The sequence below is a fragment of the Sciurus carolinensis genome, chromosome 12 (assembly GCF_902686445.1).
Source record: "Sciurus carolinensis chromosome 12, mSciCar1.2, whole genome shotgun sequence".
Taxonomy (NCBI): Eukaryota; Metazoa; Chordata; class Mammalia; order Rodentia; family Sciuridae; genus Sciurus; species Sciurus carolinensis.
The window spans coordinates 13,254,710-13,273,524 of record NC_062224.1 but is presented as its reverse complement, the minus strand read 5'-3'; the positions used below and the strand labels follow the sequence as shown (position 1 = coordinate 13,273,524).

At 41.9% G+C, this 18,815-nt stretch overlaps 1 long non-coding RNA gene across 8 annotated transcripts in view; it reads right to left on the bottom strand.

Moving 5' to 3' along the window:
* Window positions 1-18,815, bottom strand: part of LOC124961067 (uncharacterized) — a 55,759-nt gene that overhangs the window by 12,241 nt on the left and 24,703 nt on the right. For 7 of the 8 annotated variants that reach the window (XR_007104226.1, XR_007104227.1, XR_007104220.1 and 4 more), the window contains exons 2-3: window positions 3,636-3,813; window positions 790-1,000 (exon numbers count right to left, since the gene is read on the bottom strand). This is a non-coding gene — a long non-coding RNA (uncharacterized LOC124961067). The remainder of the gene's footprint in view (window positions 1-789; window positions 1,001-3,635; window positions 3,814-18,815) is intronic. The other variant, XR_007104221.1, reaches the window with a different exon arrangement.

Here is an 18,815-nt window from a genome sequence, read left to right as displayed (position 1 = left end):
ACCACTAAATTTTGATGTGTCTTCACTAGAGTACACTAATTCAATATTCTGAGTACCTCATCTGCTTGGTGTTTAGTATCACACTTTGGAGCTGTGGGTTCTACAGGGCCTTCTCTTTGTTAGCTATTTGGTGATTACTCAGCATCTCCCCCCCATTGGTCAAGAGTTTTCTCCGTGATTAGGACTCCTTTGAGAGCTTCATTCAATTTTCCTATAATCTACTATACTTATTTGAACGCCCCACAATTTTTGCATGTAGAATGAGCTTCATTTAAACCATTTCAAAAATCCTGAGTTTGCCAGAAAGATTTTATCTCAAAGTCAAATTCTGCACGTTTTCCTACCTAATTGTGCAATATGAATAAGATCCACAGAGAACTCCTGAGCAATTAACATTACTACTATGACAAACCAGACTGTGTCTGGGCCTTGTGCAAACTTTCCAATTACGGTGGTGGCAGCAATTGCCAGTCTCTGGCAGAGGTTATGTGTTTCCATTGGTGGCCTGATGCTCACAGACCTGATCACCAAACGTGGGGAGTGATCACAATTTCACTCACATTCAGGGCTCAGGAGAAAAGGGCTTCCCTCAGAAACAGGTATCCCGTTCACCGTGTTTGATAATCAGTACCTGGATTTGCATCCCAGCTCTGCCAGAGACTAGGTTGGACAAATTATTTAAATATTCTCTCCTTCAGTTTCTATTTCCATAAAAAAGGGCACTGAGAATACCTACTTCCTAGGGTTGCTACAAATATCAAACTTTAAATGAGATTCTGGATAACTCACTTGGTAGACCGTGTGTTTTTTTTCTGACCAGTAAGTGGAAGTGTCAGGAGAGTAAATTGATTTTGTTCACTGCTGTGTCCCAGGACCAGGGCAGTGCTTGACCTGTGTTTGTTGATTGAGATCTGAGTATACTTGAGACATGAGGTCCAGGTATCTGGCTCCAATTAGCTGCAGAGTTCATAAGCCTTTGTTCTCTTGGGTAGTCTGGCATCTAGTGGGGAATGTTCAAGGACAAGGTCAGAGATAAGTCTCCACTGGCTCTCTCTGCTCCAGCTGAAATATTTTTGACCATAATTAAAACAAAAATGAAAAAAAGCCAAATAAAATGTGCAGGGGCCAAACTTACCATTTCTTAAGTCTAAAAACTTGTCCCATGTCAACTGCAGAGATGCCACACAACTTGCTCCTTCAGGGAGGGTATCTAAGCTGAGCAGAAGGGCCCTGTGGATCACTTGGTCATCCTCAGCATGCTGGTTCTGCATGAGGCTATCCGCAGTTACACAGGCCTAGCATGACCAGCTTTCTGATTTAGATACTTGAATGAGTAATTCATTATCCCTGACTCTCAAGATCCTTATTTGTAAGAGAATCTCACTACCTAACTCATGCAGTGATTGTAAAAATTGCAAAAAAAAAGTTCAAGTTAGATTCTATGTATTCAAATTTCTCACTGTTGACATTCACACCAGATAATTCTAGGTTGTCAGAAGCATCCTGTGCATCCCTGGTCTCTATCCATTAGATGCCAGTAACTCTCCCTCCAGGTGGAACAGCAAAAAATGTCTCCAGATGTTGCCAAACATCCCCTGGGGGAGGGTAACTACCCCCAGCTGAGAACCAATGCTGGACGTGAAGACATGTACAGCAAAGCATTACCCAGTGTTTATTACTATTCACTTGATTTTAAGGCTATCTCAGGAATACTTCCAAATATTGATGGGTTATATTAATATTTCCAAGGTATCAGTGGCACAGAAAACGTAAAGCCACTGGGCTTCTTAGGAAATGTTTTGTGATTGTTGGGTTGCAGGCTTGAGGTCCTGATTGCTCGTGTTTCTAACAGCGTAAGCACACATCAGCCCTGCGTAGTAAAGGCAGCCAAGGGGCCTCCACAGCAGGTGAGAGCCAGGGCCAAGGGCACCCATCTCTCTCTCTTTCATCTCTGGCTCTACTGCCCATCAGACTGTGTTCCCTTCAAATACTGGGACTCTTTCTTCATCTCTGTGCCCTTAGCATTCCCTCAGGTCTCTTCTTATAAGGGGACTAGTCCCATCACGAGGACTTCACCCCTATGACCTAGAGGTCTCACTCAGATACCATCACACTGGGAATTAGATTTCCACTTATGAATTTGAACATCCAGCCATAACAGCACCTGACACAGTACCTGACACATGAAAGGCTTAACTTTATATAGGACAACAGAATAAAGGTTTAACTTTATATAGGACAATATACAGGCATATTGGAATTGCCTGCTTAAAAGTTTCCAGCTACAAAAACATACTGATAAGTGACCCTACTCCAGAGATCCTGTTCTGGGGCCTGCTCTGGACACTTCAAGCTACACCGATGATTCTAATATGTGGTCAAGGTTGAGAACCACTGGCATACAAAGAATGCAATAAAGCCTCTTGCTCCTTGGAGCCAGATGAACACATTCCACAGAAGGTACCCACCCAGGCAGCTGCCCTCCACTGGTCCAGTGGTCCAGCGGTCCAGCGATCCATGATACATTCAGCCAGTTCCACCTCCTCTTGTCTCAGTCTGTGCAATCTGCAATGCACACATCTCCACCTCTGCTCTAAAGTCCTCTCAGTGGAGTCTCATGAAAAAGGAAGGGAAACCAACAGAGAAGAGGAAGGGGATAGAGAGGGAAGGAGGAGGAGAGGACGTGGGGAAGGACTGGGGAATAAAGTCTACCAAACTTGCTGTCCCCGTATGAATAGACCACAAAAATCACATATGCACACATGTGTATAATTATAAGTTAGTAATTAAAATAATAATAATAATAATAATAGAAGGGAAATCAGTAGAGCAGGGGGAGGGAGAAAAGGGGAGGAGAAGGGAAGGTACTGGAGGATGAGACTGATCAAATTATGTTATGTGGCTTATGAATATGGCATAATAAATCCCACTATTATGTATAATTGTAATACACCAATTAAAATGAATCAATTAATTTTTAAAATAATGCAAAAGAATACCTATAAGAAAACAATTTAACAGAAGCAAAAACTATCTTGGAAGTTGTTCACCATACCCTTATTTACACAGCAGTGAGACAAAAATGTCTAAAATCCAATTAATATCTAATACAGGGAAATTATGGAAATAATTATATCAATATGATATGATAGTTTAAACAATAATCTTAATTGCTATACATGTATGTAAAAATGATACATTTTTAAAAACAAAATAATTATGACTACAAAAATATTATAGAATAAAATTATGATTTTTATCCTTCAATATTTTCACTTAATAAAAATAAGGATCCCTGTTGTAATGAGGTGCCAGTCCTGGGCTCTAACCAAACACCTTCCAGTGAAAGCCAGTTTGTGGCATGTCTACTGAATTGATCTTAAGTAAAAAATTGATCCTTCGTGGGCAAAAATGGTAATAAATAAATAAATTCCCCTGAGTGCACCTTGGTGTCATTGGTCCTCTGTTGAGAGTCAAGGAGCGCTCAAGCTCAAACCGGGTCCTGGAGGTCTGGACTCTTCCATAGGATGAGGTGATGAAGGAGGAAAGGAAGATGGAGGAGCTTCTCATGAGCACGGTGGGAAAGAGCCTCAACTCAGAACATGGCAAAAGGCAAACTCATCCAACAAACTCACCTGCGTTTAATCACGGTCAGCAGTCACACCTGTAACTCTGGTCAAGAGCAGAGCTTTGGGGGAATCCTCATCACATCAGTGAAAGAAGATTTTGGACTTCTGGGAATTTTCGCATCCTTGAAGGCCCATGATTGGTCAGCTTTGTTCTCCACCTGGGTGCAGATCTGCCTGTACCTCCCTGGAGTTGGAGAGGTAGAAGGGAACGGAAAACAGAAAATTGCAGAAGCAGAAACAAAAGGAAATGGAGGGCTGAGTTCCCCTGTTTGGATGCTGTTGTGATCTGATGTGAAGACTTGTGAGGAGCCAGCACACAGCACAGGACACTGCCCACCCTAACCTTTCCACCAAGTCAAGCTGCCCTTCAGAAGCTGCCAGGACGCTCAGATGCTGATTTCCTACACACATCATCTGGTCGCGGTGGCGCACACGTATATCCCAGCTACTTAGGAGGTCAAGGCAGGAGGATTGCAAGTTCAAGGCTAGCCTGGGTAGCTCAGTGAGACTTTGTTTCAAAATAAAGAAAGGTTGGGGATATAGCTCAGTGGTAGAACACCCCTAGTTTAATCCCTAGTACCACAAAAAAAAAAAAAAAAAAAAGGAGGAGGAGGAAGAAGAGGTGGAAAAGAAGAAGAAAAAAAAAGGAGAAGAAAGAACTGATTTTGTGCACCTTTTCTATTTCTGTCAATTTTTCAAGGCTGTGGGGAGTCCAGAAAAGGCCAACTACCCACTATAAAACCCCAAGAGAAAAAGTTGAAAGTAAAATTGAGGTCTTGCTAGCTTCTCATATTCTACTCCAGAGAAAAGAAACAATATCTATGCCATCCGTCTGTGGAAGCTCTCAGCACATGCAGGTTATTAACTGAAGCTTTCAAACTTCAGATCATTTGACAGTTGATGTATTCATTTATCCTTTTCATATCCGTAGGTGCAGGGCCTGGTTTGTGTATGTGCCTCTCAATTAATGCTCTCCAAAAAATAGATCGGAAATAAAAATAATTTGCTCACATTGGCCACTGTTATCTCTCAATTGCTTTGGAAGGACTTTTCATAGGAATATTTTCACCTCTCAAATTTTTCATGCAGATATTGGCTCGGGCCAAGTGCTCTGGAGGAAAACAGGCATGTGTGAAGGGGTCTGAAGAATTTTCCCCAGCATGGAAGTCTTTGTTTAACTGATTGGCGAGATGGAGGATCAGGCACCACATTCTTGGTGAAAAGGCCCTTTCACAGAGAGAGTGCATTCAAGGAGAAAATCGAGCTTTGAATTGCTATGTCTAAGGGCGAGTTTGAAAGACAGAGGGAAGAACTAGGTTCCATGGGAAAGGAAAGGAGGAAAGAAAGGGAATGGAATGGCTTGCCAAAGTAAAGCTGGCTGTGGCTGGGAGCTCTTTCAGCGGTGCCAGGAACCTTGGGAGTCATATGCCTTTCTCCCCCGGGAGGAGACCCAGGCAAAATGACAGTTCAATGACTGGAAATGCCTATTTCCAAGGCCAGAGCCCCACTCTGAGAGCATTAAAAGAGTTGGCTAAAGCCCTTCTCTCCTGTAGCAAAGCAATTGCAGGATCAGTAAGAGACATACCAAAATCATAAACAGAGTGGTCTTGATCTGGACTCCGCAAACCTCTAGAAGGCTCCTGAGTGAGCCCTAGGAGGCCTGTGAATGTCCCCTAGTTAATACTAAATCTGAGTTCAGGCCAAGTTCGGAAGGAAGATTCTGTGCGGGATCAGTCACATCGACAAAGCGTTTCATCGCCAATGTCCTGTGATCACCTTCTGCTCTTCACAAATACAGAAATAGCTGACAGTGCCAAATACCTTTTTCCCCCCATTTTTTAATACCAAATACATTTGTGAGATATTTAGTCTTTCTTGATGTTCTTGAATGCCTGCTATATATATAAAGGTAGATGTAGTACAGGAACACATTTTCTAAATATCTTTCTTGTTAAAATGCACAGGAAATTTTGTCTTTTGTAAATGGAACGGTCACACTGCCTCTTTAGTAGGGCATGTTGTGTTTGTGCTCTGGTTTGAGGCAAAAGCATGAGCAGGGGCTTCTGTGGATGTGTTTTCCTAGTGAGATGAGGTTAATCCACATCAGGTAAGTCTACATTTTATCTTTACTGTGAGTAGAGCATGTGTAATTGACAAGTCCTAATTTTGCAGCGTCTAGTCTTCCCAGATGTTAGAGTTTGCCAGTGTTGACTAAGCACAGTTAATTAACTCTTGTATACATATTTGGTGCATTTTGTGTTAACATCCACAGGAAATCTTGACCTCTGAAAACAGCTTGCGGAAATTGTTAAAATCACCTCTAGGCATTACATGAGCTTACCACTGTCCAGGGGGTCGAGAGTACACAGTAAGAAGGAGGGTCTATTCAGAATGCACTCTCCAGGAATTGTGCGTGTGCCCTTATGTGACGCCATTGTGTGCACAGTGGATGAAGTCAGATCCCTGCCTCAGACATTTTATCTTTCCAGATATTCAGAAATGCACAACCTATGTTAAAAGCAGACAGTGTAAAATAATACGCTTGCATTTTGGTTGGTATTTTTTCTGATAATTCACAGGAATGATTATCTTTTAAGAACTCGAACAAACTTCACAACAAAAACAAACAAAAAATCCCAATCAGTAAATGGCTAAATTAACTAAACAGACATTTCTTAAAAGAAGAAATGCAAATTAAAAAAAATGAAAAATGTTCAGCATCCTTAGCCATCAGACAAATGCAAATCAAAACTACATTGAGGGGTCTGAGTTGTGGCTCAGCACGGATGAGGCCCTGGGTTTGATTCTCAGTACCACATAAAAATAAATAAAGATTTAAAAATACATTTCTTTTTTTAAAAAACTACACTGAGATTTCATCTCACTCCAGTTAGGATGACAACCATCAAGAATAATAATAATAATAAATGTTGGTGAGGATGTGGGGGGAAAGGCACACTCATACATTGTTGGTGGGGGCTACAAATTAGTACAACCACTTTAGAAAATAGTAGGGAGTTTCCTCAAATGTCTGGGAGTGGAACCACCATATGATTCAGCTACCCCACTCCTTGGTATTTATCCAAAAGAACCAAAGACATCTTACAATACAGATACACACCAATATTTATAGCAGTATAATTCACAATAGCCAAGTTATGGAACCAGCCCTGGTGTTCCTCATTAGACAAATGGATAAAGAAAATGTGGTGTACACACTCCATGGAGTTTTTTATTCAACCATAAAGAAGAATGAAATCATAGTATTTGCTGGTAAATGGATGGATCTAGACAACATCATGCTTTGTGAAGTAAGCCAGACTTGGAAAATCAAGGGTAGAATGGTGAAACTTGAGAGAAATAAGGAATTTTTAAGGGGGGCCAGGAATCCCATAAAAATAGAAGGCAGAATAATGAAGAGAAGGAAGAGGATAGAGGAAGAGAAGGAAGAGGATAGAGGAAGAGAGAGGAGGGATGGAAAAAGGGAAGAACTGCAGAATGAAATGGACCAATGATGTTATGTGCATTATGAAAACATCCAATGAATTCCACTTCTATGTATAACTACAATGCACCAATTAAAACATAAATAAATAGAAGGAAGACTATCAATAGAGTAGGGGAAGGGAATCAGGGGAAAAGGAAGAGAGGAAGGGGGTAGGGATAGTACTGTGGGTTGATATGGAGCAGACAGTGTCATATGCATTTATGAATATGTCAAAAGGATCCCATAATTACATAAAATTATAATGCACCAATAAAAATATAGGTTAAACGATACCTTAGGAGAGGAGAGTGCAGAGAGAAAGACTATAACCACAAATTGCTATACAAACTCAGATCATTGGACCATTGTTCTATATGTGTATTTTAGCTAATATTGGTCTCTGTGTAAAGGATAAACAAATCCTAAGTACCCAGGAATGGCAAAAGTAGAGTAGCAAAGCAATCCCTTAATAAATGTCTTTTTGATCATTTACGGGAGGTTGGTCTTTTAAGGGTGACCTTTGTTAATCCCCCTCTTGAATGGAGTTAGACACATGTGTGCACTTCCTCATTGGGCTGATGGAGAAGAGAGAAGAGGAAGGAAAGGGAGGGCTCCTTACTGGTTTCTTCCTTTCTAGAAGGAAGCCCTGGATTAGAAACATAGTTCCAGATTTGCACTTTTGATTAAATGCCCATGTTGGTTGTAGACAACATTTATTCTGCATTGAAAAGCAAGGAAGCTTTTTTTAGATATCTTGAGATGGCAATGTGTGATGAGAAGTAGAACTAGTGAATTAGCCAACTTGTAAACATTCTTTTTTATAACTAAAAGAAAAGACACAGGCTGGACGTGGTACAGTTAAGCCACCTCCGAGCAGTGTACTCCAGGACATGTCTACTGTGTTGATAATGGAGGAGCAGAAGCTTCAGGGAAGGGATACTGAGGTGCCCTCATATTTACCTCTTGACAATGACTGTGATGTACGTGTGCATCTCTTCTAGATGTTAAATCATTCAAAGGAAAAACATGTTCTTAATAAAATTTTAATGGGTTACATCTGATCATTCTCTTAGAAGCATTATGCCTAGTTGCACTCTGTTGCTTTATGACTCGTTTTACATTGATCATTGAGGGATGCCACATTTTCACTGTTACTCTGCCAACATCTTTATTCAAAGAACCATTAACCTTTTTGTCTTTCATGAAATTTTTGGAGTCAGCTGTCTATGGACTGAGACCTTGAAACCACTGAGTCCCCATTAAACTTTTTCTCCTAAAATTCTTCTTGTTAGCTCTTTTGGTCACAGCAGCAAAAAAGATGACTAAAACATCATTTGAAAGAACACTGACATTTGGTTATATAGTCTTTTAGAATAATCAAAGCATCAAAGAATCTGCTGGAATCGTGGACCTTCTTGCTTAATATATTCTTCAGAGAGTTTCCTTGAACCTAGGGGAAAACTGGTGGTTATGCAGTAGAACTGAAAATCCACTAGTTAGCTAGTTAACACTAGTTAACACTAACTAGCTAACCTCCTCAATGTGACATCACCTCAAATGTCACTTATCTTGTCTGAATGTAGTTGTAAGGACCACATTGCCTTTACTTTGGAAATATCTCTAACTGGATGGGAATAATTTAGAATTAATCCAGTTAGGCTTAGAAATCACTAGCTTTGAAAATTCTCTCCTGAAGTCTATAAGATGAAGACATCCTGCCAACACTGAAAACAACCTCTTCTAAACTCAAATGAACCACTTACACAAGAAAAATTTTAGTTAGGGTGTAGGTACTCTATCAGAGTCTCCATTTGCATTCCATGGAGTACTTTAGGAAAAATCCTTGACACTTCCACTTTGTTATAATTAAAGACAGCTTTTGACCATTAGAGAGTCTAATTACCTAAACTATATTACAGAAATTTATGGACCTAACTTGATCAAACTATTTAATCGTTAAGTCAACAAACATTTATTGTTGCAGACTGCTGGGTGTTAATTACTGCAGTGTAGATGGTGCAGTTCACAGACAAGTGGGAGAGACCACGAAATCCACAGTCACAATACAATATGAACAGTGCAGTGGAAAGGTAAGTTCTGGAGCTACAGCAGTTCCCAAATCAGCCTGTAATGGGGATAGGGAAGCTGAAGTTTGTGCCAGGTCTTAATGATTATGAAGCTGTGATGGTTAATTTTATGTGTCATCTTGACTGGAATAAGGATGCCTATGTAGGCAGTAAAACATTAATTCTAGGTGCATCTCTGAGTGTATTTCTGGAAGAGATTAACGTTTGAGTCAGTAGACTATACTGATAAAGAAGATTGCTTCATCATGGCCATCATCCAATTCATTGAGGCCCTGGAGAGAAGAAAAAGGTAGAGAAAGGTAAATTCATTCTATGTCCTTGAGCTGAGACATCCACCTTCCCCTGCCCACAGTAATAAGAGCACTTCCTTCTCTGGCCTTCAGCCTTGGACCATGAGTTACAACATTATCAGGCCTTTGGACAAGGACTGAATTTCTTTTCAAAATATCTTTTGTTTCTCTATCTTGGAGACAACAGATCTTTGGACTTCTTGGCCACTTGAATTATAATCATGTACATACATTCCATTGGTTCCATTTCTCTGGAAGACCTAACAAATACATGAACTAAGTGAAAAAGGGGTGGGAAGGCCAAAAGAATAGCCCATACTAGGGTCCAAAGACCCATGAGGTCATGGCATGTGACCCACAGGTCATGCTTTCATTCACTCAACAAATGCCTGCTAAGGACCTCGATGAGTAGACTATCTTAGATCCTGGAGACACAACAGTAAACATGACCAACTAGGGTCTGTCTCCAGGGAGCTTACCTTCTAATGTATGTGAGGATTGTCAAAAAACAAACAGATAAAACAATTTTAACTATAATGAGCTCCATTGAAGGAGCAAGGGGTCCTGACTGAGGGTAAGAGACCCATTAGATACAGTGGGCAGTGAGGCATCTTTTAGGTGGCTTTCAAGCTGGGTTTTGAAGGTTGGGAAGTTTGGAGGTGGAACAAGACCAACAAAGATTAATCCAGGGAAAAAACAAAGCTAGTAGAGAGAGCTTGAGGTACAGAGTTTGACATGTTCTAAGATCTGAAAAGGACACCAGCATTTCAGAGTATCATGAGGAAAAGAAGAGCGACAACAGATATGGTTTGAGAGGGAGGCAAGGGACAGATCTTGCCTAATTTGAAGCATGGTGGGAAGCTGTTTGACAGGTTTTAGATAGGGAACTGAGATAATGTGATCTACATTTTTCAAGGATCATTCAGACCACTGGATCAAAAATGGATTGAAGTGAGGTAAGCAGAGCCACAGGGAGCCATTTAGGAATCTACTGTAATAAGCCAGGGGAGAAGATGTTTTATCCTAGGATGATAGTGACAGAGAAGAGCAGTAGATGGACATGAGATAGACTCCAGAAGGCTCACTGATGGCCAAAGTGACACTGAGGTGAAAAGAGAGAAACAAGAGAAATGGAAGTACTGAGGATGGACTTCTAGGTTTGGGGCTGTTTTAGTCAGCTTTTTTGCCACTGTGACTAAAGAACCCAACCCTGCTCAATTGTAGAGGAGGAAAAAGCTTATTTGAGGGTTCCTGGTTTCAGAGGTCTTAGTCCATAGACAGCTGGCTCCATTGCTCAGGGGTCCAGGTGAGACAGGAACAAGATAGCGAAAGTGTGACTGAGGGAACCAGCTCACATGATGGTCAGGAAGCACAGAGAGACAGAGATCTCCAATTACCAGATACAAATATATACCCAAAGCCATGCCCCAATGCCCTGCTCCTCCAGTCACACCCCATCACCTCAGTTACCACTCGGTTAATCCCTATCAGGGGATTAAATCGCTGATTGGGTTAAGACTTTTACAACCCAATCATTTCTTCTCTGAACTTTCTTGCACTCACACATGAGCTTTTGGGGGACACCTTACATCCAAACCATAACAGGGGCTTCAGTAACTGGGTGTTGGAATAAGTTTGATATACTGAAATGAACACTGAAAGAGAACATTCAGATGGGGTGAAGTATAAAGGGAGATTAGAAATGCATTTGGAATACATTCTGTTTAAGAGACCTGTGAGTCATCAATTGAATATGTCAACAGGCAATTTAACAGACGAGAACTCAAGGGAAAATGTTGGATTAAACATAGACATTACAAGTCATAATTACATGAATGGTATCACAAAGTCATGGAAATGGACTCGGACAAGGGTTGTAGAGAACAGAATGAATAGGAAGAGAAGAGGAGATTTGAGAGGAAGCTCTGGGAATCTCTGTCTAGAAATCAGGAAAAAGCAAAAGAATCAGCAAAAGAGAATGAAAAGGAGCAGATGAAAAGGTAGCCACCCTGGAAAGTCTACAGGGAAGCACAGATGAATTACTAGGTAGAGCTGAGCTCTCATTTCGGGTTTGCGATTCATTCAAATCAGGGCGTGAGATTCTCCAACAACATCAGTAGCTGGGTCCAAGTGCAAAGAAAGCACATTATTGGGTTCAACCAGTCTTGGGATTCCTGCCAGGTGATTGCAAAGAAGAAAAGGAAAAGGGCAGTTTCTCAGGAATCATCATGATGATGGGACATGATCTAAGGAAATCAGGACAGAAGAGGACAATGGATAATGACAAAGATGTGGTGTCAAAGGATTCATAATCTTTTTTATGTTCAAAACACTGTGGTGTCTGCAGCTTCAGAGCAGTTTAACTTTGGCACTGAATTAGGGACAGAGAATTCTTGGTTCTGGGGCTGCCTTGCACATCATAGGTTGTTTAGCAGCCATCCTGGCCTCTACCCATTGGGTGCTAAGGTAACATCCCCAGACTATGACAACCAAAAATGTCTCCCGACACTCCCAAACATTCTCTTGGCTAAGAACCATGATTTTAGAGTAAATGAACAAAAAGTAAAGATGGTAGTAGACAGGACAGAGGGCATTTAAAATCAAGATTTCAAAAGAAGTGTGGTCTCTGGTGCTGGCAAGACCTAGAGTAGCACAGTAGGAATCCATGGCTGAGGTTTAGGGAAGGAAAGGATCACCAGAGAAAAGATGGTTAAGAAAAGAAAAGAGACTGAGAAGCAGAGGATTAGATAACACACACAACGTGGGGGTGAAGGGAGATTGTTTACTTAATTAAAAGATAATGAGGGTAAAAGTAAGGACAGAAAGGAACATGAGAATTTTAAAATAACAGTCACAGAGAGCATATGACAAGGAGCTCATGCGATGATGGGGACAAGGCTGGGGGAAGAACACAGGAGTATGTGGTTTTGCAAGAGAAACAGAAAACCAAAAGGTCAGAAACAGCAACTGGGAGCAAAGAGGACACGCATCCCACTTCCTGGGCCTGAGGAATGAGAAAGATGGGGTGTGTCCATCCCAGGGAAGCTTGTCGATCCAGGGAGGGCTTGAAAAGATGGACAGAGGTCAGATTTCTCTCCTCTCCTCCCCTTATGACTTGGGGAACCGATGTCCACTAAAGAAGACGGGTTTAAAAGTAATCCCACAAATAGTGATTGATTCAGAAATGGACATCGAAACTAGAGCTGGTCATTAAGACATGTGTCTAGACTTGCTGGAGGTCTCTGGAAAAGTGGTTGCTTGCTCTGAAGGTCATAGAGAGCCAGCCTCTCTTCTGTCAGGCATGGATAAGAGAAGCAGCTCTGATGGCTACTGGCAGCCCTTCTAGAACTGTCAAGAGCCAGAGTCCAAGTGAAGACAGAGTGAAGAAGACAGAGCCACTTCTTCACGCATTTCTGAGCTGCTTCCTACCCTAAAAGTTGACCTGGCCTCTGAACATCCCCTTCTAAAAGCTAATATATTTCCTCATTTTTAAAAGGCAATTTGAACCAAAAGCATCCAGGGTATACAATGGAGAGGAGAGTCCAGGGTATAAGAAACAATAAGGGAAATTTGAACTTGAGGCTTTCACTTAGACAACCCTGAAACGAGGCAGGATAGAATTGTCCTGATGGTGTTGATCCACGGTGATTGGCATCTGACATGGCTTCTCTTTATCCAAGGTGGTACAGGGTAAGAAAAGCGTCTCACTCCAGCCTCCATTGGCCAGAGCCAAACTTGACCTTGAGGTAGCAGCTTGGACTGCACCTTCTTAGATCTCAGGTAACAAAATAAAGAAGGAAAGAACCTGAGGTAAGGAAAAGCTAGGGGCCTGTGCTAAGAAATTCAAATTTCATTACAGAGAAGAAGGTGGGGAGCCATTGAAGCATTTTAAGCAGAGACCATCCAGGTGAGATTTGCTATATAGAAAGATGATGTTCTCAATGGTGATAGGCTGAGATGGGACCAAACTGGAGGCAAAGGTATCAGTGAGGGGTGTGCTGGAAAATTCCAGAGAACAAATGATGAGAAAATGAACTAAAGCCAGTAAGAATAGGAATGTAGAACACATAATGGATTTGAGACACATTTAAGGAGTAGACTGGGCCATTAACAAGATGGTGGCAGGTGAGGGTGCAGGCAGGCAGAGCTGGACCAGGAAGTCTAAAAGAGAGAATCAGCAAGCAATCCTACTTAGAAAATTACCTCTACTTGTAAGAATTTCCTTTCTTCCATAATAAAACTTCTTATTCCATTCTTTCCGCCTGCCTCCTGCTGATCCAAACCACATCCTCACTCACAGACTCCAAGCTTCCTAGGAGATGGGGCTCCATCTCATTAGACAAGAATCCACCATAGCCCGTGTCTCCTAGAAGACAGATCCTTAATATGTGCTTATTGACCTAAATAAGAATGGACCCTCTACAGGAGGGTTTTGTCCTTATTTCTTGAAGGGAAAGAAAATCAAATTAATTAATAGGAAAAGAAAGATATAATATACCTATAATATACCACAGAGAAAGAAAATCTGTCAAGGGAGGTCATTTATTGGGGATCACCAGAGCAACTAATTTTTGTCCATTTTGCTCATGACTGAATCCCTAGCATCTAGAACACATAAAGGATTTTAAAACATCTATAGAAAGATCTTCCTTTTATGAAGATTGGTCAAGCACCTACTAAGTGTCAGACATAATGCTAGACACTGTTAAGAGATGGGGAAATGTGGGTCTCAAATGGCAAAAAGCCAGTCTTCGGGCCATTCCACCAGGGTGATGAGGAAGCACATGAGGAGGTAGCATTGGAAAATCTTACTTGTCCCCAGACCTCTGCCAGTCCCATCCTGTTTGGATATGACACATCCCATTTCACCGCAAAGGGCTCGTTTGTGCAGTGGCCCAAGTTCACAGTTCTAAGGAGTGATTGCCTGCTGGGAATAATATTTTTCCCTTTTACACAAATCACCAGAGGCCTTCCACATGCTTTTCTTCAGGCTCTTGATCTGTGAGGCTCCTGGGGTTTTTCCACAGCGGAGCAAGTGACATCAATCACTAAAAAACCACAGCAGACAAATCTCAGTGGTCGGACACAAGCACAGAATGAGCATCTCTGTTTCAAGTCAAAACATGGCAGTAGATGTTGGCAAGAATGTGGTTGCTGCAGGCAGAAGCTGAAGCGCAGCTCAAAGGACCGGCAGGATTCTCTCCAGGGAATGAGGGATGGGTCCCCCTGAAGTTCCATCTGTGCCTGAGCTTCCAAGAGATAAAACCTCCAGCCAGATGAGTGTCCTGAAAACTCAAGGCCATCATGGTACGCTTACCAACAAAAGAAAACCAGTGCTGTCCTCCCTGCTCCAATGGGCATTGTCCTCCAAAAGAGAAAACAGGGTACAGCAAGACACACCCACTCCCAGGGTCAGGCTTGAGAGGGACAGGTGTCATGAGCCCGTGGATGGGGAAGGTGCCGCAGACACCTCGGTGGTCCTCCCCACTGAAGGAACCAGGCACCAACACTTCCCCAGGATGAGGGGCACACTGAAAACCCAGAAGGACACCTCCCTACTAACAGTAGCTATTTGTGGGGAAGAGGATTCAAGATGAAGGAGATGTAGGGTGGTAAAAAGGGACTTTCACATTTTCACTTTGTGCAGATTATCTGAATGGTTGGCATGAGCGTATATGGCTTCTGTAATGTTGATTTATTTTAAAAGTTCTGTTCATTCTGAGAATCAGTGAGCTATTTCCCCAAAATTCAGTATCTATCACACCAAATTAAAAAAAAAAAAATCACTGCCCCTGAGAATATGCAGTCTTTGTAGTTTCCGCTTCCATTCTGCCCCCAAGTAGGCCCCAAGTCACAAGTTCTTTGTGACTTTTTCAGCCATTCTCACCCTCAGCCTCCAAAGCATAACATATTTTACCCAAGCACATACACTTTTTCTCATATCTGCTATTACCAATCTTCTTGGAAGAAGGTGATATAGAAACAAAGAATGCTTTCTTAACTTGCTGGATTCTAGACCTTAGGATTTTTTTTAAAATATTTTTTAGTTGTTGATGAACACAATACCTTTATTGTATTTATTTTTTTTATGCAGTGCTGAGAATCGAACCCAGTGCCTCACATGTGCTAGGCAAGTGCTCTACTGCTGAGCCACAACCTCAGCCCCTAGACCTTAGAATTTTGAAGTCCCCTCTTCCTGCTACAGCCTTCCATTCCACTGGCTTGCCTGAGAGCTAACACATAGGATGGATTATCAGGGAATGTGTACTCTTTATTAATGAACATTAAGATTTTATCAACTCCTAAATTGTCCTGGTTGAATTGAACAATTTAGGAAGAAACCTGAAAATTGCCTACACATTCTTCCCTCTATCCTGTAACCTAAGATGCCAGTTTCTGTAAAATCCAATGTGTGTTCTCCTAGTCCTCTGGATCCAAATACAGAAATTTCCCTGTAATACCAACAGATCCTGGGGGGATTTGTTGCCTTCTCCTTATGAAGGTTCACTACCTACATTCCATACGGAAGGGTGATGGAAGAGATGCCTGCCAGCCACTCAGCTGCATCTGTCCACTGATTCTCCATGTAGCTCTAACCATACAGGAACCACTGTTCCTCTTTAGAGTTTGTGTTCTTGAAGCTTCCAGGCCTAGTCTCCCAAAGAAGAATAAAGTGCTGATGGAATTAAATCTCCATGTTCAAGGTGGGAACCATGGACTTCAGGGCAGTCATGAATAGCTTGCACTTCTACTAGAATTTTGAAATTCCAGGTATAGATGACTTTTTTTTTTTTTTTTTTTGGCAAATAAGCCATAATTTTACTGAAGTTATCTGAAGAGTCTAAATGTCAGTTGAGTTCTCCAGGAAGCAGAGTGAGACAGTGTTCAGAATGCACCAGCCAATAGTCAATAGCAAGAGGAGCTGCCAAACCATCATGCAGACCCCCACCAAGTGCCTGATGAACACAATACCTTTGTGACTTTTTCAGCCATTCTCACCCTCAGCCTCCAAAGCATAACACATTTTACCCAAGCTGCTCCTTTAACAAGGAGCAGCAAAGCAAAGGGTGCCTGTTTTAGTCAGTTTTTTTTTTTTTTTTTTTTTTTTTTTTTTTTGCCACTGTGATGAAATGACCCAACTAGAACAAACATATAGGAGGAAAGGTTTATTAAGGGGCTCACAGTTTCAGAGGTCTCAATCCATAAACAGCAGGCTCCATTCCTCAGGGCTCCAAGTGAGGTAGGACATCATGGCGGAAGGTGTGGCAGAGAGAAGCAGCTCACATGATGATCAGCAAGCAGAGAGAGAGAGAAAGAGAGAGATTCCACTCTCCAGATACAAAATATATACCCCATAGCCCTGCCTCCAATGAACCACTTCCTCCAGCCACACCCCACCTACCTCCAATTTCCACTCAGTTAATCCCATCAGGGGGGTTAATTTGCTGATTAGGTTAAGTATATATGACCCGATCATTTCTCCTCCAGACCTTCTTGCTTTGTCTCACACGTGAGCTTTCAGGGGACACCACATCTAAACCATCATGGTACCTCTACCTACAGGCGACACCCTGGGGAATATGTTACTCTCACTCTACAATTAGAAAAGTCTTAAATGAATTTTAAAATCATAACTCGTCTTGAACTCAGTACATCTCATTTGGGATTAAACCCAGAAGACCACCCCAAGAACTGCTGGCCCTTGGCTACCTCCACCTTGCTCAGTCCTTGGCTGAGGCGTCCTTGAGAAGAGCATGATCTCCCCTGCGGCAGAGCACTGGAGGTAGAGATGCCAGGCACCCCACAAGCAGGTAGAAAGAGCTTTAATTTTTGACAAATGGTTAAAACACTGGGTAGGATAGCATAGGAATATAGAATGCTAGGAGTTACAGGGCCCAAAGAGAGCTTGTACCATCCAGAGATGTGGACCTTTACTGGGTATTCATAAGAAATTCTGGAAGCAGGAGAGGAAATCAGAAAAAATGTCCCTTCAGTGTTGCAGGATTGGAGGAAAAAGACAGCTGTCTCCCAAAAAAAAAAAAAAAAAAGTGTCAGAGTCTCCCCTGGAACCTTTCTTCCTACAGGGAAAAAAAAAAAAAAAAAAAAACAAACTCAACTTCTTATGGAGGGTCAGCAGACCCTGATGCAGATATTAAGGGGAAAGTTAAAATCTGAACAGGGACATTAAGGGGTAACCCTCTAATAGCTCTCACTGGACCCTAAGCACAAGAAAATTCTGGAGAAATTCAAAACTAATGATGCACTGAAGGTAACCATAGCAACAGCAAAACCCAAATTCTGCTTACCTCCTAATTAAATTAATCCAACCTCCAACATTAATGGCCCAACAGAGGAGAAGTTCCCATTTCCAAGCATAAATTTGCCTATTGTAGACATTTCACATATAGTCACTCCTTGGTAGCTACCAGGGATTGGTTTCAGGACCCTGCAGTTTTCAGGCACATAAAAGGTGATTATATTACCTTTCAACTTTTTACTATGCTTAAAACTTTTCTTAATAAATATTTGGGGGTTGGAAGTCTGGCTTTCAGCAGAAATTCAGTGCAAGAAGTTATAAGAAAAGCTAAATACTACCTCAGGAATCTTTGGAATTTCCCAGAAACTCCAGGGTGAGCTCCCAAGCCTTTCTCTTGAATATTTTTAGAGTGGCCTGAGAAAGACTGTGTTCAACTAATATTTTAGTAAGTACCCACTCCCTGTCCAGTATTCTGTAAGACACTGAGTGTACACAGTAAATAAAAAAGCTCCTGCTGAGCATTGATGGAGGTCACAGTCTGGGGAATACCTAGGTTTCCTGTACCTCCCTAAAGGCACTCTACTGGTTGCTGGCAGCGGGTCCCCCTCTGCTCTTTATTTAAGGAACTTGATTGGGTTCAGGCAGTTTGAGCCAAGCTTTCAAAGAGAGTCATGGTTGAAGGAAATCCGTCTGGGCAATCCATCCCCTTTACCGCTGTTTGGTCTGGGGATGGACAGGTGAACCATGTCTGAATAGCGCCATGTAAGGGTACATCCGTGGGAGCATCTGCATGGGGTTTTCCTCCTTAATAACAGAGCAAACAAAGGAGGGAAAGGCCTTCACTTCCGCCCCTTCCTTCCTGCTTGAGTTCTGCCATGTGACTCCATGATGCTTTGAGCTGTGGCATCTGTCATTACCTGTGACAGGGACCTGGCCAATACATGAAAGATGGCCAGGAAGAAAGAAGGGAGACCTTGTCCTCTGGAGCTCCTTTGGGGTAGAACCCCACTCCACTCTGGAGACCCCTAGCTCCAGGTCAGACTTTTTACTATGTGGATAACAAAC